This window comes from Geotrypetes seraphini, chromosome 8 (genome assembly GCF_902459505.1).
Source record: "Geotrypetes seraphini chromosome 8, aGeoSer1.1, whole genome shotgun sequence".
NCBI classification, from domain to species: Eukaryota; Metazoa; Chordata; class Amphibia; order Gymnophiona; family Dermophiidae; genus Geotrypetes; species Geotrypetes seraphini.
Genome location: NC_047091.1, coordinates 165,626,252 through 165,652,067, shown reverse-complemented (window position 1 = coordinate 165,652,067; position 25,816 = coordinate 165,626,252).

Below are 25,816 nucleotides of genomic sequence, written 5' to 3'. Positions count from 1 at the left end.
GAGATGAAATTCAGAAACAACCTTGGGGAGAAACTTTGGATGTGTACGCAGAACCACCTTGTCATGATGAAAGACCGTAAAAGGTGGATCTGCAACCAGTGCATGAAGCTCACTGACTCTCCTGGCAGAGGTAAGAGCAATAAGGAAAAGTACCTTCCAAGTGAGAAATTTGAAAGGAGAAGTAGCTAAAGGTTCAAATGGAGGCTTCATTAAAGCTGAAAGAACCACATTGAGATCCCAGATAACCGGAGGGGCTTTAAGAGGTGGTTTCACATTGAAAAGCCCACGCATGAACCTGGACACCAGGGGATGAGCTGAAAGAAGTTTTCCATGGACTGGCTCATGAAAAGCTGCAATGGCACTGAGGTGGACCCTGATGGAAGAGGACTTCAGGCCAGAATCAGACAAAGAAAGAAGATAATCCAACAACGTCTCCACCGCTAGGGAAGTGGGATCAAGATGATGAAGAAGACACCAGGAAGAAAACCTCGTCCACTTTTGATGGTAACATTGTAGAGTGGCTGGTTTCCTGGAGGCATCCAGAATGGAACGAACGGGCTGAGATAAAAGAGTATCAGTCGAGTTCAGCCCGAGAGATACCAAGCCATCAGGTGTAGAGACTGGAGGTTGGGATGCAGAAGGGTTCCCTGCTGTTGCGTAAGCAGAGAAGGAAACAGAGGAAGAAGAAAAGGTTCCCTGGAACTGAGTTGAAGTAGAAGGGAGAACCAATGTTGCCTGGGCCACCTCGGAGCAATCAGAATCATGGTGGCTCGTTCCCTCTTGAGCTTGAACAAGGTTCTCAACATGAGAGGCAGAGGAGGGAAGGCGTACAGGAACTGATTCGACCAGTTGAGGAGAAAAGCATCTGCTGTTAGACGGTGTGGAGAGTAAAGTCTGGAGCAGAACAGGGGCAGCTGATGATTGTGAGGAGCTGCAAAGAGGTCTATCTGAGGAGTGCCCCATTGATCGAAGATAGACTGTAGAGTTACAGGATCGAGTGTCCACTCGTGAGGTTGGAGAATTCTGCTGAGTTTGTCCGCTAAGGAATTCTGTTTCCCCTGAATGTATATAGCTTTCAGGAAGAGATGGTGATCTATGGCCCAAGTCCATATCTTCTGGGCTTCCTGGCATAAAAGGCGAGAGCCTGTCCCACCCTGTTTGTTGATGTAGTACATCGCAACTTGATTGTCTGTGCACAACAGAAGGACCTGAGGAAAGAGAAGGTGTTGGAAGGCCTTGAGGGCGTAAAACATCGCTCTGAGTTCCAGGAAATTGATTTGATGTTTCCTCTCCTGGGCTGACCAAAGACCTTGAGTCTGGAACTCGTTCAAGTGAGCTCCCCATGCATACAGAGAGGCGTCGGTGGTGATGACTAGTTGATGAGGAGGCTGATGGAACAGAAGACCTCTGGATAGATTTGAGGATACCAACCACCATTGCAGAGACTGACGAAGAGATGATGTCACAGATATGTGTCGTGAGCAAGGGTCCGACGCTTGGGACCACTGGGTCGCAAGGGTCCATTGAGGAGTGCGCAGGTGAAGACGGGCATGAGGTGTGACATGAACTGTGGATGCCATGTGTCCCAAGAGCACCATCATTTGCCTTGCTGAGATGGACGGCAGAGGAAGTACCTGGTGACATAGAGACTGAAGGGTCTGAAGACGATTGGATGGCAGGAAAGCTCTCATGAGGAGTGTATCTAGGATCGCTCCAATGAATTGAAGTCTCTGAGTGGGAATGATATGGGATTTGGGTAGATTGATCTCGAATCCCAGAAGTTGTAGAAACTGGATGGTTTGGTTGGTGGCCAGAAGGACCGCTTGGGCAGAAGTGTCTTTGATCAACCAATCGTCCAGGTAAGGAAATACATGCAGGTGGTGAGAGCGTAGAAAAGCCGCCACCACAATGAGACATTTGGTGAATACCCTTGGAGATGAGGCAAGACCGAAGGGCAGCACCTTGTACTGGTAATGACAATGATTGATCATGAATCGGAGATATGGTCTTGAGGTTACATTGATCGGTATGTGAGTGTAAGCCTCTTTGAGATCGAGGGAGCATAGCCAGTCGTTTTGATTTAGAAGGGGATAAAGGATGGCTAAAGAAAGCATCTTGAATTTTTCTTTTACCAGATGAATGTTGAGATCGCGAAGATCCAGGATGGGTCTGAGATCTCCTGTCTTTTTGGGAACTAGAAAGTAGCGGGAGTAGAATCCCTGCCCCTTTTGATCTAGAGGAACTTCCTCTATAGCGTTCAGAAGGAGGAGGGATTGGACCTCCTGAATAAGGAGGGCTGATTGAGGACTGTTCAAAGCAGACTCTTTTGGCAGGCTTTGAGGTGGGAGAGTCTGAAAGTTGAGAGAGTAGCCGTGGCGGATGATGTTGAGGACCCATTGGTCCGAAGTGATTACTTCCCACCGGCTGAGGAACAGAGAAAGTCGACCTCCTATTGGTTGAGGCAGGAGAGCAGGAATAGGGATACTGGCTATACTGCGGAGAATGAAGTCAAAAGGGCTGTGACTTTTGCTGAGGAGGTTGTTTTACAGCTTGTTGCTGTTGCTGTTGTCTGGGAGGCTGACGTTGCTGTTGCCTCTGACGCCTAGGTTGTTGAGCAGTGGTAGGCAATGGACGGGCTGTGAAACGGCGTTGATAGGCCGATTGCTGCCTGTATGGTCTTGGCGGAGGAGGCTTCTTTTTATTCTTGAGCAGGGTATCCCAGCGCGTCTCATGAGCAGAGAGCTTTTGTGTGGTTGAGTCCATAGAATCCCCAAAGAGCTCATCCCCTAGACATGGGGCATTGGCTAACCGATCTTGATGGTTAACATCAAGCTCGGATACCCGAAGCCAGGCCAAACGACGCATAGCTACTGACATTGCTGTCGCTCTGGATGTAAGTTCAAAAGTGTCATATATGGATCTCACCATAAACTTACGCAATTGGAGAAGAGACGACAAGCATGTGTGAAAAGCGGAATGCTTTCGTGAAGGAAGATATTTCTCGAAAGAAGCCATGGTGGTAAGGAGATGCTTTAAATAAAAAGAAAAATGAAAAGCATAATTACTAGCCCTATTAGCTAACATAGCATTTTGGTAGAGCCTCTTACCAAATTTATCCATGGCCCTTCCTTCTCTGCCAGGAGGGACAGATGCATATACACTGGCTCCTGAAGTCTTTTTAAGGGTGGATTCGACAAATAAGGATTCATGTGGTAGTTGAGGTTTGTCGAACCCAGGAATGGGAATTACCTTATATAGAGAATCCAGTTTACGTGGGGCCCCTGGGACAGTTAAAGGAGTCTCTAAATTCTTATAGAAAGTTTCCCTCAGGATGTCATGAAGGGGAAGTTTCAAAAATTCCTTTGGAGGCTGATCAAAATCAAGGGCATCCAAAAAAGCTTTAGACTTTTTGGATTCAGCCTCCAAAGGAATGGACAAGGACTCACACATCTCTTTCAAAAAACTAGAGAAAGAGGAAGTGGCCTGTTTGGAGGATGGGTCAGGGACAGCCGAATCCTCCTCCTCTGAGGAACATTCTCCTTCAGAAAGAAAGGGTTCCTCTGAGTCTCCCCACAGATCAGGGTCCCTTACATGGGAAGAATGGTCCCGAGACTCAGGTGTCGACGTTTGCATGTGTCGGGTTTTGCGCATCGACTTACCCGACCTCATCGATACCGTGTCCGGAGAAGTTATCGGACGCACCGGTGCCGAAGTCTGCACCGATTGATGGTGAGCTCTCGGCTCCGGTGCAAGGACTGGCATCGATACCGATGAGGTTAGGTGAAGCGGTACCGAAACAGTGGAAGTGGATAATACGGGTTCCACAATCGGTACCGATACAGGTTGTTCAACAACCGGTACCGATGGCTCGGTGCGAACTGGCACCGGAAGGTTCGGTGTCATGATAGCAGGAAGGAGTCGTTCTAATTGCTCCTTCAGCTGCACCTGAAGGATGGCCGTAATGCGGTCATCGAGGGATGGCACCGGTACCGCTTTTTTCTTCTGCGGTACCTGCGGTGCCGCTCGACGCCCCGGAGATGAGGAGCCCGATGTCGAGGGACTCACCTCTATAGGGGCGGAGCGCTTCCGCTGGCGTCGAACCGGCGGCAGGATTGGGCTCACTGCACTCGAGGCCGGAAGACGTTCCAGCGGGGAAGGCTTCTTAGCCGGCTTACCTGACTGTTGAGATGCCGGTGTGGAATCACGCGGCGTCGAAGACGAGGGTGCCGACTGAATCGGTGCCGAAGCCGGAGTCGAAGGAACGGGGTCGGACATCTCGGCACCGAACAACAATCGCTGTTGAATTAAGCGATTTTTTAAAGTTCGTTTTTTCAAAGTAGCACAGCGGGTGCAAGAAGAGGCCTGATGCTCAGGACCCAAACACTGTAAACACCAGTTGTGTGGGTCCGTGAGAGATATAGGCCTAGCACACCGCTGGCACTTTTTAAAACCCGGTTGAGGGGGCATGAAAGGAAAAACGGCTTCCGCCAAATCGAAGGCCGAGGCTTCGATGGTGGCAGAAGGCCCCGCCGGGGAAAAACCGAAAATTGAAGAAAAAAATGAAAGATATTTTTTTTTTTTTTTTTAACAAAATAAAAGAAAGAAAAAAGGCAAATTAAGCCAAACGTTTACGCGAGCGGGAAGGCAAGTTAGGAAAAAATTTCAACAGCCGTTGAAAACGCGTCTTCTTAGCTCCGCGGAAACTAAGAAACTGAGGGACCGCGCGCCTCTGTCGGGCGGGAAGGCACTCGCGCGTGCGCGGTGCGGCCGAGCTAGAACTTTCTAAAAAGTTCGTAGAGTGCAATCACTCTAAAATTGTCCGTACCGGGGCTCCGTCGGTGCCGTCACCCATCAGTCAAGAATATGCTGCCTGCTTGTCCTGGGATAATATAATATTAGTCACTGCCCTGTTTTGTTTAAGAGTTTTTCATTTTTAAATAAACTTTTGATATAAACATTCAAAAACAATCACGTAATTGAAACAGGACATTTCTAAGAGCCAACTCTCAATATGCCAGGTAATCTGATTACTGACAACCTAAAGACAGAGCTGAAAGGGAATAAATAAATAACAGGCAGGTAATTATTATAAAATAAATTAAAGATTAGTATTATAGAGTATCTCTGTTGCAAACTAATTTCTTTTTAATGATGATTTTTTTTAAGCAATATAATATGTCTCCTTATAATGAAGTTACAGTATGCAAATGCAGGGTTTTGTCATTTATTGTGTTTAATGATCAAAAAGCACTCTTATTAATTTGTAGAAGTTTTAGGGTTATATTATTTTTCAGAGGAATAGCAAGAGGTTGATCGATGACCTACTGTTCAAGTAACCAGTAAGTGCACAGAGTTATGAAACCCAGAGAACCAGATGTGAATCCTATCAACATTCATAAAATTATTGACTTATGTATCTTGAGATCTTCTCATATGATTTAGAGCAATTGTTCTTTCAAACCTGTCCTAGGGGCAGTGGTGCAGTGAGGGAAGGAGGCATCTGGGGCAGTGGTGCCCCCACCACATCCTCCTCTCCACCCCTTCGGCACCCACTGTGCCACACTCGCACCTTCCCTTCCCCCCATATACCTCTTTAAATCTTCACTAGCGCGAGCAGCTTCTCCGGTCTGCTGCTCGCACTGGCATTAGCTTTCCCTCTGATGTCACTTCCTGGCCCCATGACCAATCAATTATTGGCGTTAACTGGCACTTATGCCAAATCTGCCCTATCCTATAACGTGGGTACCTAAATTTCACAGTTCACAACTCAAAAGGGGGAATGGCCATGAGAGAGGCCTAAGTGTGTCAGAGACAGTCTCAGAAATTTGGAACCATGTTATAGAAAACCTGGATTTCTGTGCCCAACTGACAGCTGCCAGGATTTACACCAGTTTCCAACAGAGATAAGTCCTTGGGAAGTAAAGTTGGATGTAGGAATTCCTCTCTAAAACCCTATTCTATGAAGGCTGCTTACTGCTGTCACCTTTATAGAATTCGTGCTTAGCATGGATCTTAATGGCACCTAACTTTGGTTTTTTATTTTTGCTTTATTAAGCTCAAAATACATTTAATAAGGCACCACTTAAACAGGGCACATCAAAACAGATATATTGCATGCAAAACCTTCTATTTTTGTGGACGAACAGCAATGTTATTTGCTAATTAGAGGAAAACATCCATTAACTGAAGCAGAGCATATGGAAAAAAAACCCCACAGCTTTATGTTTCTTGCTAAAAATCTAACCTTTTTTTCTGACTAAACAGTGCTCCAATCAGCTCATTACTGAAAGCAAGGAAAGCACATGAAAAAAATATATAGATTGCATCCATAACTTCATTTGCAAAAGCTTAAAAACAGAAAAAACAGATACAGACCTTAGCATGGCTTCTACTTCATGACAAATGGAGGTTTGCAGCTGCACAATGCTGACCTCATTGTGAGATCATCAAGGTGCACCTGCAAGGTAGAATGCCACAATTAAAATATGTGCTGGGATTTGAACCTATGACCTCTAGAAGATGGGAACAGGGCTTTTACACCTAAGTACCAATTATCGCTCGTTAAGGCTCTAAAATGGCTTATTAACTAGTTTGGACGCCTAAGTCACGCTCAGCGTTAGATGTGATTTAGGCACTCTTTATAGAATCAGGGCCTGAGTGCCTTTGGGATGGGTCCCAAAATGATGGACTGGGTCTGAAACAGGTTGAATGGAAGGCGACAGAAGGTAATTGTCAATGGAGATTTCTCTGGGGAAAAGGAATGTTACCAGTGGTGTGTCTTAAGGTCTGGTTCTTGAGCCAGTTCTTTTTAACATCTTTGTAAGCAATATTACTGAAGGACTGTCTGGTAAGATTTGCTTATTTTTGGATGATACACCAAAATCTACATTAGACACCTCTGATGGTGTGGATAGCTTGAAGAATGATCTGAAATTTGGCTGCTAAGATTTAAGGCTAAGATATAAATGCAAGGTCATGCATTTGGGTTGCAAAAACCTGAGAGAAGGGTCAGTGGCATACTAAGGGGTCCGCCCCGGGTGCAGGCTTAGGGGGGGGTGCACAGCCAGCCAGGTCCGAAAATTCAGCGGTGAATTTGAAACAGCTCCCTTTCTCCCTCCCTGCCCCTTACATCGTGGCCGCGAGTCTAAATTACCTTCTTACAGCAGCTGGAGTTGTGTGTGGCTGCCGTAAAGGTCATCTCTAACGCAACTGGAAATTGCATCAGACGACCTTTAAAGCAGCCATACAGCAGCCCGCTGCTGTACGAAGGCAGTTTAGACGTCGACGGCCACAGGGCAGGGACGTTTTTCGGACCGGGCCTGTTATCTGGGGGGGGGGGGAGAAAGCGCCACGAAGGTAAGGGGCAGGGAGGGAGAAAGGGAGGAAAGGTGGGGTGGAGAGGAAAAGACGCTGAAGGGAAATGGGTAAAACAGAGGGGGGAGGACGCTGAAAGCACATGGGGAAGACAGAGGAGGGGTGAGAAGGACGCTGAAAGCACATGGGGAAGACAGAGGGGGGAGAAGGACGCTGAAAGTACATGGGGAAGACAGAGGGGGAGAAGGACGCTGAAAGCACATGGGGAAGACAGGGGGAAGATGCTGAAAGCACATGGGGAAGACAGAGGGGGGAGGACGCTGAAAGGACATGGGGAAGACAGAGGGGGGGAGAAGGATGCTGAAAGCACTTTGGGGAAGACGGAGGGGGGAGAAGGACGCTGAAAGCACATGGGGAAGACAGAGGGGGGAGAAGGACGCTGAAAGCACATGGGGAAGACAGAGGGGGGAGAAGGACACTGAAAGCACATGGGGAAGACAGAGGGGGGAGAAGGACACTGAAAGCACATGGGGAAGACAGAGGGGGAGAAGGACACTGAAAGCACATGGGGAAGACAGAGTGGGGAGGACGCTGAAAGGACATGGGGAAGAGAGAGTGGGGAGAAGATGCTGGCAAGGAAGAAGACAGAGATGCCAGACTATGGGGGGAGCAGAGGGAAGAAAATGGGTGCCAGACCAATTTGGAAGGGGGGAGAAAGGGAGAGGCACAGTAACAGAACAAATGGAAGACATAGAGAGAAGAGAGACAGTGGATGGAAGGAATTGAATGAGAAGATGAGGAAAGCAGAAACCAGAGAAGACAAAGGTAGAACAAAAATTTTCTATTTATTTATTTATTGCTTTAGGAGATGTGTCACTGTTTCTGTGGTGTTGCATTATATGCAGAGTCCAGCTTTTTGCTGGTTCAATTTAACCTTTGTCTATGTATTTCTATTTTATCCCCCCTTTTACAAAACTGTGGAGCGTTTTTTAGCGCCAGAGGTGGTGGTAACAGCTCTGATGCTCAGAATTCTATGAGCATCAGAGCTGTTACACCGTGACTAAAATCCACACTACAGTTTTGTAAAAGGGGGAGGGGTTAGTTTGTGATGACATATTCCATATTAGGCGAAGGTGTTTTCTGTGTTCTGTGCATTCGAAAGACATGGATTTCTGTTAGGATTGACGGTGTAGGATTGATCTGTACTAGTCTGGCTTGTTTAGTTTTACAATGGGTATATTGATGTTGTACTGCTCACTGCAGTATGTAAGATGCTGCCTTTTCCTAGGCATGTGTGATGTGTGGCTTGTTACTAAAAATCATGTTTTTCATACAGATGGGGGGTGCCAAAAAATGATGGGCCCAGGGTGTCACATATGCTAGGTACGCCACTGGGAAGGATACAGTTTAGGGGTGAAGAACTTTTGTACATGAAAGAGGAGATGTGTGTGTGATATATGTGATGATCTTCTGGTGGTCAAACAGCTTGAAAAGCGAGGGCCTCGGTATGTTTATCATAATCACCAAAGTAAAATAAAACAGTTTCTTGATCATGTCTCTTTAGCTATAAATGACAATATTATTATTAAGTCTTAAACAAAAGGAAAGATTTATAAACTCTAAAGAGTTTTACCTCATGCAAAATTGTCATTTCTTTAACAAGACATTAACTACTTTTTTCTGAGGCCCTCCAAGTACCTACAAATCCCAAATGTGGCCCTGCAAAGGGTTTGAGTTTGAGACCACTGCTCTATAGGCATAACAATAGCAATAACTATTTATCACTAATTTCTACTTTGGCTATTAGCTGTCTTAATCTAGACCCAGGAGGCCACATTATCACATGAAGCTATGGGGGTGGGGGGATAACTATGGCCGCTGCCATTTATATTAGTCATATCAAAATGTACAGCTGATTGTATATGAGTAGGAACCGCCGTTCAAGCCATGCTCTACTCCCACTTGGCCCGAGCTGCCATTCAAGCTTCTCAGGCCCCATTGACTGCTCCTGCCCCCCTTGCACCATTCAAGCGAGTGGGTACTGCTGGTCACTTCTTGGGCATGCCCCTCCGTCCAAGAGGGGTTTCTAATTAGCCATCGAGGGGTAGGAGCCCTCACTTTAGAGTGGAATAAATCCTAGTCCCCTTCCTCCTACATGTAACCCCCTCCGTTAATCTTGTGGCTGCCCCAGGGTCACCAATCCTGCCTGCTGTGATAAGCTTGGCCGTTGCCTTGGCGGTAGACATGTAGTTCATCAGGCGGGAAGGCAGGTGTCCTCTTCCTCCTGGTACGCCGCTGAAATGATGGCTGCGCTGGGAGAGACCTAATTTTAAAAAGGCCCGCCGCTTGTCTTGCCCCACCCCTTTCTTCCTCTTATTGGCTCCTCTGCTTCCTTCCTGTCTGTCGACCTGCGAGGCCCCGCCCCCTTTTGTGGCAGGCCTTGCGAGTTGCTCCAGCCTGCTTCTTTACTGTGTTATCCATCTAATGTGTTAGGATTAGCAAGTGCTAACTGAATTATGCAGAGTTTACGAGGAAGCGTTTAGGTCCTGTTTCTATAAAAATGCCTACCATTAGACACCTAGATTGATGCACCTACCCAAATTAGTTGCCTAACAATTTTTTAATTGGTTCAATCAGCACTGTTAATTGAACAGCATCATTAAAAAACAATTAAAAAATTAATTTGCAGAGGAGCCTAACTCAGTAGGCGCCATATAGGTATCTACACCGAGGCTCAAACCTGAAAAGTGGACATAGTTATGGGAAGAGTCTGGGCATGGATTGCCTTAGGCGCAATTTGATAAACGGTGCCTAGCCACTAGGCCCCATTATAGAATCTGGCCCTTAGTGCTGCTTAAATAAGAGGCAGTAGGCGTTCCCGTGTTAATGCAAGTACTGCACACTAATGAGAACATTAGCGCTCAACCTACAAATAAAAACAAAAGCCCTACAACAGTGCCACATTAAATCCAGATGAACAGTGTGAGAAAGTCCTGCATTAAAACACATTAAAAGCCTAAATTTTATTAAATTGTAGTAAAAAGGCCTCTTAGTACTCCTGGCGGAATTCTGTGCCATGCAGAATTATCTCTATTCTTTTTTCTCTAGTATGATTTAATGAAAATATTGAATTGTACTGAAATTCTGGATAATAATTAACAAAAATATTGTTTAAATGTTGTCAAATTTGCAGAATTTGGATTTTTTTTTTACACATAATTCCTCCAAGAGTACCTCTTAGTTTTAAAAAGAATTTTTTAAAGCATTTTTTAAGAAAGTAAAACCAAGTTAGTCCCTGAGCTGACCTATGTTAACAGGTGGGTTACAAATGAAATGAAAATGAAACAATAAAACTTACTTAGTCAGTGTTGAGTATTTTTGAAAATATATGATCACTTCCCAAGAAAGGAGTCATTTCTATCTCCAAAATAAAAACATACAAGACAGTTGACTGACCAAGTATCTGTTATGCACAGGCATGAGATAGAGCCTCAGATGAAGAACAATAACAGGTATTTTAAAAAAATTATTATAAACCAGGTGCAAGACTGACGGCTATTGAAGTTGTGTGCATAGCACATAACCTAAAAGGGGACATGGGCAGGTTGATGCATTCCAAAAAGTTGCACCAAGAGTTACAAAATTCTGGGGATGCACACTCAACTTGTGAACCGAGATTTACACCAAAGCTGGTCACAGGAATCGGTGACATGCGCTGTTCTATATAGAGCACTCTTCCCAGAGCACCCTTTAGCTCTATAGAGGGCACTATACGTTTATTACTAAATAGGGCTACTCACATTTGTGGGAGGGGTTGTAAGGAGACACTGTAGTTTCTCCATTGTTGCTACAGAGAGGCGTTGTATTTCTACACATTTAACAAGATGAGAGGGAGTCAAAGCACACAGTAAAGTAGCTACATATCTAACAATAACATGATAAAGTGTGATGCTAGAAAGTGAAAAATAAAGTAGGTAACTTACAATAAAAAAGTTATAAATCAATCTTTAAAAAACCCTTAAGTAGCTGTCTTCAAACATTCTTCTCATTTGTTTAGTGATCTGGGAAACATTCTGAGAGAGATCAGCAGCTGCAATTTTTTAAACTGCAGTCTAGCAAATCAGGGAGGCATTAGGACCCCAAATATCTTTTTCCAGCCTTTACTAAACATTTCTGTCCGTTACATCCATTCATGTCATCAGTTACTATGTCTTTTGTAAAAGTCTGATTCACCATCTGTACACTCCCATGGGGGCTGGACTAGAGGTAAAATGCTTTCTCTATGGAATTAAACAGCAATTTCACACTAAATGACTTTTAAGTATAATTTGTTAAAGAATATGATGTTTTGCAGAATATACAAACAGCCCAGACTGCTAAACTGCAAGTTAAGAAATATGATCTGACAGATTATCTATTCTAGATGGATATTTATAACACACAGAAAACTATAAAAAGCACATGAACAGAAAGGGCTTTTAAAAACAATCACCACATTCATTCTATCAGGAAAAACTGTCATCCCTAGTTAGTGTCCAAAAATACAAAACTGCTAGAAAAGAAAAAAAAATGCACTGCATTAATGCATGGTATCTTATTGCATGTTGTCCCTACTGTGGGCTAAATGCTATATATGGCACCCAAAAAAATCAGCACTGAAAAAGCACTATTCTATAAGCTGCACAGTTTATAGAATAACACTTATACCCAGGAAACATGACTCAATTTAGCCACAGCCATTTGCACCAACAAAAACGTAGTGCAAATGCCCATGTATTTTATTGTACACCGCTTTGAATTTTGGATTAAGTAGTATAAGAAATTTTTAATAAACCTTGAAACCTTATTGTTCTCTAAATTTAGGCACAGAGGCCCTAATTCTGTAATTACCCAGTAATTTAAAGGAACGTCCCCAATCCACTCATTCCTCGCCCATTTCCACACCTTTTTTGACTCTTTCATAACATTTAGGCATGAATCTGGGCCTAAATTTATGCACTTAATTGATTCCAATTAACAGCAATAATTGCTTGTTAAAATGCCAATTTTATTTATTCAGTTTTAATCTATACCATTCTCTCCAGGAAGCTCAGAACAGTTTACATGAATTTATTCAGGTACTCGAGCATTTTACCCTGCATCTCCCAGTGGGCTCACAAAAAGCGCTAATTAACTTGTTATTAAATTGCATGCACAATCTGGATATTTGACCAAAATTATATGCAATTTGGGGCGCTTTTTATAGAATTGGGGGATATAAATGCATCTGTGCTGTCAATGCTATTAATATGCGATAAGCTTGTGCTGTTCTACATAGTAACTGTGAGCAAAGATGCTGGAAATATGCCAAATATCATATGTTTAATTTTTCCCACTAATGCATGGCAACTTCAAAACCTTGCAATACTTTAGTCCAGGGGTCCCATAGTTATTGAATTGTATTTACAAAATAGATATATAGAGTTCTTTAAAATACTGTGCTCAATAGACTGACTAGGCTTATTAGTGATTATTTATTGCAACAAAGAATTCCACAGGGAGAAAATAGGAATATTATAACAATAGCTCCTCAATATAACAAAATGCAATAAACTGAACTAAATAGGAGTAGAGCAACAACACTGTGTTTTATGTATAAAGTTGGAAACACTACATTCTGTGGTGTTTGTTTTAAATAGTGATCATGGCATATAAATTATTCACAATATAAACGACTGGGTGATAGTCAAAAATAAAGAAAAAATGTTCCTAAAAAGGTAGTAGCAACTAACAAACTGGTAAAGGAACAATAAAGCTGCTTCAAATAACTTTTAACCTTAAACGGTGCTCAGAATCCAAGATGGAATTTAAGACCTCAAAATGGGGACTAAACCCCTAAAGAGACTCTTTAGGGGTTTAGTCCCCATTTTGAGGTCTTAAATTCCATCTTGGATTCTGAGCACCGTTTAAGGTTAAAAGTTATTTGAAGCAGCTTTATATAAATTATTCATACATATTCAGTGCAATTTGTACAGTGACACAAGGAAGGAAGAACAGCTAAGGATGCCACTATCTGGATACCTAACTAGATAAAGTTAGGACTACAATTTTTCTGTTCTAACTTTATCCAGGTGGTTATCTAAATAACTGCCAGCTCCATCCTCACAGTACCCTAGTACTATATAGTGCTGAGATGATCTGTAAGGATACTTAGAAACACTAACCACATAGTGCTGTTGAAGATTCATGGCCAGCACCAACTGAGGCATTTATCTAACGACTTTTGCCATCCAGACAAATGCCTTTGAATTTCATTAAACCTGAATCAAAAAAGAAAATAATAAATTTCAAATCCCCAGAAATCATATTGTAGAAATCTCATTAGAAAGGGGTCCAAAACAGTTAAGTGACATTTTTACAAATGAAAGAGAAATTAAGATAAAGAAATGGACTAACTCCAGGGACTCAAAACAAATTATTATGCACTAACTTCCTCTATTCTATCTTCCCTCTCAGCCATCCTCACATACAGTAAACTGCGAAACTGACCTATTCTCAAAGAAATGTTGTAAGTGCTTAGGGGTAGAGAATGACACAGGGACAAATTTTTCTCCATCCCCACATGAACTCTTTCCCATCCTGGCGAGTTATTTTCCTGTCCTTGCCCCATTCCTGCAAGCTCTGCCCTCATTTGCACAAGCCTCAACACTTTAAAATCATAAGTGTTTGAGGCTTGTGCAGTTAAGACAGAGCTTACATAAATGGAGCAGGGACAGGGACAGCAACAAAACTCGCAAAGATGAGACAGGGAAATTAAATTCCTGTAGGGACGGGGAAAAATTTGTCCCCGTGCCATTCTCTACTTAGGGGTCATAGATTACTTCATCATAGTACAAGCATAAGAAAATTTAAGAAAAACAGTTGAATGAAAGAAACCACTTTTTGTTTCTGAGAAAAGAACAGTTTCCACCTATTCTATGTAGCTCTAGGAAAAAAAAAAAAAAGATTATTTTGCTCCCAGGAAACTTTCATCTCTAATTCTGAAGAACATATTGAGATACCAGACTTTATTAGGCCAGTAGACAAACAGATCTTGAGGTTATGTACAGCTGAGAATTATCCAAAAATTCTGTAACATTCAAACTATAAGTAGATACTTCAAACCTATCTGATAAGATTTCTGTCCCCTCAGATCCAAATCCTTCACCACTAACACATAAGGGCAAGGGGGAGGGAGGGAAGGAATGATTCAGAAGCTTTCAGACTGTCTTTATAGTACAGGCGGTCCCCGAGTTATAAACGCTCGACTTAAAGTACGAGAAATACTTAAGAATGCAGTTGCGGCATCATTTGATTTCACTGAGCAGTGGCTTAGACCCCTACACTTCTCCTGTAGCAGATTCAGGAATGATGCATGGCCACATTAAGAACAGTGTATGGTTATGCATGCTGTGCCTTAGAGGGAACACTGGGGACAATTGACCCTTTTGTTAGCTGGGAGCAGAGGTAAGCAGCAAGAATCTTAAAATCTACAAGTTCTGAGTTACATACAAATCTAATTTAAGAATGGCTTTAAAAACGTAACTCGTTCTTAACCTGGGAACTGCCTGTATCTCTATAACATATCACAGTGAGATAATTGCCACTTAGAAAATTAGAGTAATTTAATAGAGTAAAACCTTGGTTTGTAAGCATAATTCGTTCCAGAAGCATGCTCATAATCCAAAACACTCATATATCAAAGTGAATTTCCACATAGAAAGATTCATTCCACAACCCAAAAACTTTAATACAAAATTCTGTATGCTGTGAGCGCTTGAGCTATGGCTAAATTGGGTGTGACACTTCTATTACGTTCAGCTGCGCTTGGCGTAAGATAAACGTAGTGCATGCCTGTACTGTGGGTAAATTGGGCGTCACACTTTTATTATGTTCAGCCGCACTCAGAGTAAGATGTGTGTGCTTCAACTGTGGGTTCTGATGACATGACGCGCGATATGTGTTCGTACTACCGAGTTAAAATTTAATAAAATGTTTTGCTCATCTTGCAAAGCTCTCGCAAACCACGTTACTCACTATCCAAGGTTTGACTGTATTTCTGAACTTTCCTAAAGGATTTCAAATGGCTATAAACCTCATCCTCTTTTTCATTACAGCAGTCACAAGTTTTCAGATCTCTAATGCTGTGTGCTACAATTTCTCTATCCTGACTCCAGTCTCCGTCATCAGTTAAATTGTGATTCATGACACTGGTAACAGAGGATTGCATATTCAGAATAAACCAATCTAGTAGACTGGCATAACTCATCTAGCAGTGTATGAGTGTTTAGTTGTGTCCACTAGTGTCATATTTGAGTAGGAAAACTTTGTAGAAGAATATGGTACAAATATAAACAAACCTCTGGGGAAACTGAAATGTATCTACAGCTCTTCTATGTTCTATTATCATAACATCATATTTATCTTTATTTATTTGAACATTTTAACAAGCAATTATTGGCACTAAAGCACAGTTACTTACCGTAACAGGTGTTATCCAGGGACAGCAGGCAGATATTCTTGACTGATGGGTGACGGCACCGACGGAGCCCCGGTACGGACAATTTTAGAGTGATTGCACTCTAAGAACTTGGAAAGTTCTAGCAGGTCGCACCGCGCACGCGCGAGTGCCTTCCCGCCCGACAGAGGCGCGCGGTCCCCAGTTAGGATAAGCCAGCTAAGAAGCCAACCCGGGGAGGTGGGTGGGACGCAAGAATATCTGCCTGCTGTCCCTGGATAACACCTGTTACGGTAAGTAACTGTGCTTTATCCCAGGACAAGCAGGCAGCATATTCTTGACTGATGGGTGACCTCCAAGCTAACAAAAAGAGGGATGGAGGGAAGGTTGGCCATTAGGAAAACAAATTTTGCAAAACAGATTGGCTGAAGTGTCCATCCCGTCTGGAGAATGCATCCAGACAATAGTGAGATGTAAAAGTATGAACTGAGGACCAAGTAGCAGCCTTGCAGATTTCCTCAATAGGAGTGGAACGGAGGAAAGCCACAGATGCTGCCATAGCTCTAACTCTATGGGCCGTGACAGAACCTTCCAGTGTCAGTCCGGACTGAGCATAACAAAATGAAATGCACGCTGCAAGCCAATTTGACAACGTACGTTTAGTAACAGGACGTCCTAATTTATTCGGATCAAAGGACAGAAAGAGTTGGGGAGATGATCTGTGGGGCTTAGTACACTCTAAATAGTAAGCTAGAGCCCACTTACAGTCCAAAGTATGCAGAGCCTGTTCTCCAGAATGCGAGTGAGGTTTCGGAAAGAAGACAGGCAGAACAATGGATTGGTTGAGATGGAATTCAGAGACAACCTTAGGGAGAAACTTTGGATGTGTACGCAGAACCACCTTGTCATGATGAAAGACAGTAAAAGGTGGATCTGCAACTAGTGCATGTAGCTCACTGACCCTCCTGGCAGAGGTAAGAGCAATAAGGAAAAGTACCTTCCAAGTGAGAAACTTGAAAGGAGCGGTAGCCAAAGGTTCAAATGGAGGCTTCATTAAGGCGGAAAGAACCACATTGAGATCCCAGATTACAGGAGGGGCTTTAAGAGGTGGTTTCACATTGAAAAGACCCCGCATGAATCTGGACACCAAGGGATGAGCTGAGAGAAGTTTTCCATGAACTGGCTCATGAAAAGCAGCAATAGCACTGAGGTGGAATCTGATGGAAGTAGACTTGAGACCAAAGTCAGACAAAGAAAGAAGATAATCCAACAATGTCTCCACTGCAAGGGAAGTGGGATCAAGATGATGAAGAAGACACCAGGAAGAAAATCGTGTCCACTTCTGATGGTAACATTGCAGAGTGGCCGGTTTCCTGGATGCGTCCAGAATGGAACGAACGGGCTGAGACAAAAGAGTATCATGAGAAGTCAGCCTGAGAGATACCAAGCTGTCAGGTGCAGAGACTGGAGATTGGGATGTAGAAGGGTCTCCTGATGCTGTGTAAGCAGAGAAGGGAACAGTGGAAGAAGAAAGGGTTCCCTGGAACTGAGTTGAAGTAGAAGGGAGAACCAATGTTGCCTGGGCCACCGTGGAGCAATCAGAATCATGGTGGCTCGTTCCCTCTTGAGCTTGAACAAGGTTCTTAACATGAGAGGCAGAGGAGGGAAAGCGTACAGGAACAGATTGGACCAGTCGAGGAGAAATGCATTCGCTGCCAGACGGTGAGGAGAGTAGAGTCTGGAGCAGAATAGGGGCAGCTGGTGATTGTGAGGAGCTGCAAAGAGGTCTATCTGAGGAGTGCCCCACTGAGCGAAGATGGACTGTAGGGTTAAAGGATCGAGAGTCCACTCGTGAGGCTGAAGAATTCTGCTGAGTTTGTCCGCCAAGGAATTCTGTTCTCCCTGAATGTAGATAGATTTCAGGAAAAGATGGTGATCTGGGGCCCAAGCCCAAATCTTCTGGGCTTCCTGGCACAAGAGGCGAGAGCCTGTCCCAACCTGCTTGTTGATGTAGTACATCGCAACTTGATTGTCTGTGCACAGCAGGAGGACTTGAGGAAAGAGAAGATGTTGGAAGGCCTTGAGGGCATAAAACATCGCTCTGAGTTCCAGGAAATTGATGTGATGCTTCATTTCCTGGGCTGTCCAAAGTCCTTGAGTTTGGAACTCGTTCAAATGAGCTCCCCAGGCATAAGGGGAGGCGTCGGTGGTGATGATAAGTTGATGAGGAGGTAGATGGAACAGAAGACCTCTGGAGAGATTTGAGGATATCAACCACCATTGTAGAGACTGACGAAAAGATGATGTCACAGATATGTGACGTGAGCAAGGATCCATCGCTTGGGACCACTGGGTAGCTAGGGTCCATTGAGGAGTGCGCAGGTGAAGACGTGCGAAGGGTGTGACATGAACTGTGGAGGCCATGTGACCCAAGAGTATCATCATTTGCTTGGCAGAGATGGAACGTTGTGGAAGCACCTGCTGACATAGAGATTGAAGCATGTGAAGACGGTTGGACGGCAGGAACGCTCTCATGAGGACTGTGTCCAAGACCGCTCCAATGAATTGAAGTCTCTGAGTGGGGATGAGATGAGATTTGGGTAGATTGATCTCGAACCCCAGAAATTGTAGAAACAGGATGGTCTGGTTGGTGGCCTGGAGTACTGTCTGAGATGAATTGGCCTTTATCAACCAATCGTCCAGGTAAGGAAACACCTGAAGGTGGTGGGAACGTAGAAAGGCAGCCACCACAATCAGACATTTGGTAAACACTCTTGGAGAGGAGGCAAGACCGAAGGGTAGCACCTTGTACTGGTAATGACAATGATTGATCATGAAGCGTAGGTACTGTCTGGAGGCCAGATTGACCGGTATGTGAGTGTATGCTTCTTTGAGATCGAGGGAACATAGCCAGTCGCCTTGATTGAGAAGAGGGTAAAGAGTGGCCAGAGAAAGCATTCTGAATTTCTCTTTGAGCAAGCATTTGTTGAGATCGCGAAGATCTAAAATGGGTCTGAGATCTCCTGTTTTTTTGGGAACTAGAAAATAACGGGAGTAGAATCCCAGCCCCTTTTGATCTAGAGGAACTTCCTCTATGGCGTTCAGAAGGAGGAGGGATTGAACCTCTTGAAGAAGGAGGGAAGACTGAGGAGTGTTCAAAGCAGACTCTTTTGGTAGACCTTGGGCAGGAAGAGTCTGAAAGTTGAGAGAGTAGCCGTGGCGGATGATGTTGAGGACCCACTGATCCGAGGTGATGGTTTCCCAACGGCTTATGAAATGAGTAAGGCGTCCTCCTATAGGCAGCGGAAGATGGGCAGATGGAGGGATACTGGCTATGTCCTGGAGAACCAAGTCAAAAGGGTTGTGAGGATTTTTGTGGAGGAGGAGGCTTCACCTGTTGTTGCTGCTGTGCCGGTCTATTGTTTTGCCTCTGCTGTTGCCTCTGACGCCTGGGTTGTTGAGGTGCCGGTGGCAAAGGACGAGCCACAAATCGACGTTGGTATGCCGATTGCTGACGAAAGGGCCTGGTAGGTGGGGGTCTTCTTTTTTGTTTTGAGGAGAGTATCCCATCTAGTCTGATGAGCTGAGAGCTTTTGGGTAGTGGAGTCCTTGGATTCTCCAAACAGCTCATCCCCCAGGCAAGGTGCATTAGCCAGTCGATCCTGATGATTAACATCAAGTTCTGAAACTCTGAGCCAGGCCAGTCGACGCATGGCCACCGACATAGCCGTGGCCCGAGAAATCAGCTCAAAGGTGTCATAGATCGATCTAACCATGAACTTACGAAGTTGTAAGAGCGATGAAGAAGTTTGGCGAAAGGCAGATCTTTTACGGTCAGGGAGGTATTTTTCAAAAGATGACAAATTCTGAATGAGATGCTTAAGGTAGAAAGAAAAATGGAAAGCATAGTTCCCTGATCTATTAGCAAGCATCGCATTCTGATATAACCTCTTGCCAAACTTATCCATGCTTTACCTTCTCTGCCAGGAGGGACAGAGGCGTACACACTAGCCCCCGTAGATTTCTTTAAAGTGGATTCCACCAATAAAGATTCATGAGGGAGTTGCGGTTTGTCAAAACCTGGAATAGGTATGACCTTATATAAGGAGTCCAGTTTGCGAGGAGCTCCTGGGATGGTCAAGGGCGTCTCTAGATTTTTGTAGAAAGTTTCTCGCAAAATATCATGGAGAGGCAATTTTAGGAATTCCCTTGGAGGCTGGTCAAAGTCCAGTGCATCGAGAAATGCCTTGGATTTTTTAGATTCAGCCTCCAAGGGAATAGAGAGAGAGTCACACATCTCTTTGAGAAAAGAGGTGAAAGAAGTTGCATCAGGTTTGGAGGACGGATCTAAACCAGAAGGATCCTCGTCCCCTGACGAACACTCTCCCTCAGAGAGGAAAGGCTCCTCTGAATCACCCCACAGATCAGGGTCCCTCACTTGAAAGCTGCGGTCCCGTGACTCCGGTGTGGAGGGTTCCAGGTGTCGAGTTTTGTGAGTCGACTTACCAGACCTCTGTGAAACGGTACCGGGAGATGTTATAGGGTGTGCCGGTGCCGAAGTGTGCACGGCCTGGTGTAAGGACCTCAGTTCCGGCGCTAAGATCGGCATGGATACCGATGAAGCCGTATGTACCGGTACCTACAATGTGGATACCGATAAAAGAGGCTGCTCCACTGCCGGTACCGGTGGCTCAGACCGGACCGGGACTGGAAGGCTCGGTGTCAAAAGAGCAGGAAGGAGCTTCTGTAATTGCTCCTTGAGCTGCACTTGCAGGACGGCGGCAATTCGCTCGTCCAGCGAAGGCACCGGTACCGCTTTTTTCTTCTGCGGTACCTTTGGTGCTGCTCTACACTCCGAAGAGGAACCCGAGGTCGAGGGGCTCACCTCAATCGGAGCGGAGCGCTTCCGTGGGCGCCTCAAGGTCGGCAGGATTGGGCTCGCTGCCACTGAGACCGGAGGGCGCTCCAGCGGGGAAGGCTTCTTAGCCGGCTTACCTGAGGGATGCGACGCCGGCGCGGTGTTGCACGGCGTCGATGAGGTAGGTGCCGACTGCGTCGGGGCCGAAGTCAGGGCCGGTGCCGCCGAATCCGACATCTCGGTACCAAATAATAACCGCTGTTGGATCTGGCGGTTTTTTAAAGTTCTCTTTTTTAGAGTGGCACAGCGGGTGCAGGTGGATGCCCGATGGTCAGGACCCAGGCACTGTAAGCACCAGTTGTGCGGGTCGGTGAGAGAAATGGGCCTTGCGCACCGCTGGCACTTCTTAAAACCGGGTTGGGGGGGCATGAACGTGAAAACGGCTTCTGCCAAATCGAAGGCTGAGGCCTCGATGGTGGCAGCAGGCCCCGCTGGGGCGAACCCGAAAAAAGAAGAAAAAAAGAAAAGAAAATTCTCTTTTTTTTTTTAGAAAATAAGAAAAAGAAAAAGAAGGAAATATAATTCCGAAAAGGTTTACGCGAGCGGGAAGGCGTTTGAGAAAAAATTTTCAACAGCCGTTGAAAGTGCGTCTTCTTAGCTCCGCGGAAACTAAGAAACTGGGGACCGCGCGCCTCTGTCGGGCGGGAAGGCACTCGCGCGTGCGCGGTGCGGCCTGCTAGAACTTTCCAAGTTCTTAGAGTGCAATCACTCTAAAATTGTCCGTACCGGGGCTCCGTCGGTGCCGTCACCCATCAGTCAAGAATATGCTGCCTGCTTGTCCTGGGATAATTACAATTACAAACTACATGCTTAAATTTAGGTGCAGGATCTGCACCTAAATTTTAAATACAAGTTAAAAAAAAAAAGGATGCATAAATTGACAGGAAGATCAGGTGTGTTTTCATTGGTGCAGATGGCCATGCCTAAAGTTAGGCGCTGTTTCCAGGCATAGGCACTATTCTATAAACCATGCCTAACTTTAAGCATGGTTTATAGAATAGTCACTAATATTTTAGATGTCATATATAGAATTTATCCCTTAATATACTGTAATTTGAACACAGTAAACATCATAGCACTGAATTCCAAGGTTCGAAATCAAGTATTAAAAGTACTTGGGATCTAGCTAGGTACTTGGGACATGGTTGTCTACTGTTGGAAACAGGATACTGGACTTGATGGACCTTTGGTCTGTCAATTCTTACGTTCTTATGGATTTGACTTTAAGTTTGGGGAATTTAATGTAGTGAGTAAAGAAGAACAATTAAAACCCAGAGAAGTGAAAGTGAACAGCATAATAACAGAAAGGTGGAGAATTTTATATGTAGGATTGTGAGAATAAAGTGCAGTAGTGAAAATTATTTGAATTTCTAATTCATCAGGTATAAAAAAAAAGTATTTACTAAAAAGGATTCTTTTTTAGATATAAAATTTGTCTTATGCCTCAGCTGATTTTTTTAGACTATGAAACTATTAAACATATAAATTACTTCAAGACAATGTTATGACATTCAGAGATCACAACTGCTTTTCCCAGAAACATTATAGTTGCTAGAAATCAGCAAAAAATTAGAGAAATTATAAATGTGTAATACTGTATCAGAGTCTCAAGGGAAGCCTGAGCTGCTCTCTCACACTAGCATTCTATAGTATGCACTGCTTAGCAGTGCACGCTGCAATTTGCCACCCTTTATAGGACTACCCACTTTATGTAAGTCTTGATCCAAGGCTGGTTGGTACAGGAGTTTCTTTCAAAAGCATTCTGACATCTCAGTTAAATCAGGCTGAAAGACTCCTGTGGCTGAGGTGCAGAATTATTGTTCATACCCTCTTCTCTTTATTTTAATGGGAAGGCATTTTTAAAACATGCTCTTAAAAAGTAACAAATTAATTTTGTCAGAGATTTCTAATGCTTCATGAAGATTTTTTAAATAATTCCATCAAAGAAATGAATTTAATTTTTATTTTCAACTGACTCCATCTCATAACACCAAATATCCTTTGATTAGTAAATTGGTAATGTTCTTAAGCAATTTCCAGTTAGTGTTCTGTCAGTCAGATCAAATGGCTTATTACAGTATGAGGTTGTGCAGGCAGAAATATTTTCTTTTAATTTTAGTTTGTATAATTCCTTATTTTGTGATAATGTGTGCTATTCAGTAATAGCATGCACTACATAATACACACTCAGAGGCATGTTTACTAAAGTATGGTAAGAATTTGCACTTACTACGGCCTAGATTCACTAAACTCACCTTTGTTGGGCGATCCGTAGGCGATCCGTGGCCGAGTCTTGCCGGACGACTGATTCACTACAAGTCCTCACGCAAATTAATGTGATCGGAGGCATGCCCCACAGCGACCCCACGGATCACTGCAGAGTGATCCAGACGCATGTGCAGACCGCAGAAGCGAGGTCAAAACATAAGGGGGGGGTGTGGCTACAGTTTTGAGTGGACATTAAAGGAACAGAACACGTTTTAGCCAGATATGGAACAGAACATGCTTTTAACCCGTGGGTTAAAACCACAGGCTCACATCGCAGGAACAGGGCAACAGAGAGCAAGAGAGTCGGCAGGGACAGGGCGGCAGAGAGCAGGAGAGTTGACAGGAACTGGCCCTCAGCAGTCACTTCTTTTTAGATCGGCCAGCCCAATCGGTGTTCTTCCTTCTTCTGTTTAGTGAATCGCTGCCTTCCTACGTTGCATGCCATTTCCCCTCATTTGCATGAGCGGATCGGATCAGGTGGGAGGTTGATCAGTCGGGAGGTTAGTGAATCAGGTTGGGGTACGCTCGCAAACTGGTCGGGACACAATCGGTGAGCTTAGTGAATCTAGCCCTTAATCTCTTAAGTGCAAAACCTAAGATGCAGTAGTAAGTACAAAGCCCACGCAATAATGCAGAGAGCATGCCCAGTATACTCTAAATTTAACATACACGGTTGACATTTATGGTGCAATTCCAAAAACCAGCTACTAACATCTACATGCATTTTACAAGTTTAGAACAGAGGTGCCCACACTTTTTTGGCTTGTGAGCTACTTTTAAAATGACCACGTCAAAATGATCTACCAACAATAAAATTTTAAAAATCACAAAGCACACTGTACGCAGAGAAAATGTTAATTATAATTTATATTCGGGGGTTTTTTCAAAGAGGTCAAGGCAGATGACTTTAAAATATGCAATGTCACCTCAGTAACAACTATACAAAAATAGACAAATATACCCCCTCTCTTTTACTAAACCACATTAGCGGTTTTTAGCGCAGGAAACTGCACTAAGGGCTCCTTTTACGAAGGCGCGTTAGGGCCTTAACGCGCGGAATAGCGCGGACTAGCCGCTACCACCTCCTTTGAGCAGGTGGTAGATTTTCGGCTAGTGCACGCTATAGCACGTGCTAATCCAGTGCGTGCGCTAAAACGCTTAGCACAGCTTCATAAAAGGAGCCCTAAATGTCCTGTGCTGTTCCCGATGCTCATAGGCTCCCTGTGCTAAAAACCGCTATTGCAGTTTAATAAAAAAGGGCAATAGTGAAAAATATAGTCAGCAGATATAAATTCTCAAAACGGACACATTTTGATCACTAAAATAAAAATAAAATCATTTTTCCTACCTTTTTGTCTGGTGATTTCATGAGTCTCTGGTTGCACTTCCTTCTGACCGTGCATCCAATATTTTCTTTCTTCCTCCTGCATGCTTCCTATCCTCCAGACCTCATTCCATTCACCAACCAACATCTCTCTGTCCCTCCATGAGTCCAACTTTTTCTTCCTCTCTCCCTGCCCCCTCCCCTTTTTCTTTCTCTCTCTCCATGCCTTCTTTCTTTCTTCCTGTTCCCTTTTCTTTCTCTCTCCCTGCCCCCCTTTCTTTCTCTCTCCTGCCGCCTATTTCTCCCTACTTCCCCGCTGCCGCAAAATCCAGGCCTGCACTGGACCCACAAGCCTCCCCCGCCTTCCCCACCGTCAATTTTGATATCAGAGATGAAGTTCCGGGCCAGCAATTCAGAGCTGTTACTGCTGTGGCCAGCGCTAAAAAATGCGCTATGGTTTTGTAAAAGGGGGGGAGGGGGTAGTTAGTTAGTGTGTGTGGCAATCTAGTCCTGGTGCAGAATGAGTGTATATTAAGCATTTAACTCTACTCTGTTTTCTCTCTTTCAACCTGTTCTTAATCTATATAATAGGACATTACCTCCTATTCCATGTTAATATTACTCTACATTTAGACAGTGTGAAGGTCCACTAATTCTGATCAATAGCTTCCATATCAAATTACTCCTAATATAGATGGTTTTGCTTATTGAATCATGCTTATGATCATCTTAAGTATAATATAAAAATATCAACCTGCACCCTATCTCTGGCTCATTCTCTTATTTTCCCTTAGTCTAAATTCAACTTATGAGTTCTATCTGACCTTCTCTTAATTATAATTTCAAACTTTAGGTTATTCATAAGACACTCTGCTAAGGAAAAAATATCAAAATAATGAAGGACCTATGTTATTTTTGTAAGAAATAGAAACTATTTAGAAATATTAAAAACAATTAAAGTGGAAAAACAATTATATAAGTAGATGTTTCAGTTTAAAAAATCATTCATGTGTGGCATCAACAGTGATTTTTTATTTTATATTTAGATTAATAAAAGGGCTTAAAACTTACTACTAATCATTTCTATAGCCCTACTACACATGGGCAATGCTGTATACATTATAGGCCATTTTTACAAAGCTGAGGTAATGATTCCCAGCATGGCAAATATGACAAAACCCAAAAGAACTGAATGGACTACATCACATTTGCCGCATGGAACTTGCTACCATGGCTTTGTAAAAGGGGCCCTATATGCATGTACTTTCTCTGTCCCTAGTGGGCTCACAATCTACTGTAAGTACATATTTTTGTACCTGGGGTAATGGATGGTTACATGACTTGCCCAGTTTACAAGGAGTTGCAGTGCGATCTAAAACTAGTTCCTTAGGCTCTCAATCCACTGCACTATTAGGCTACTCCTCACACTTGATATAGTTTAAATTCACAATGACTAACAAGATTTCTGATATAAAGAAAAGAAAAGGTTGTGCTTAGGCCTATTTTCACTATGTAA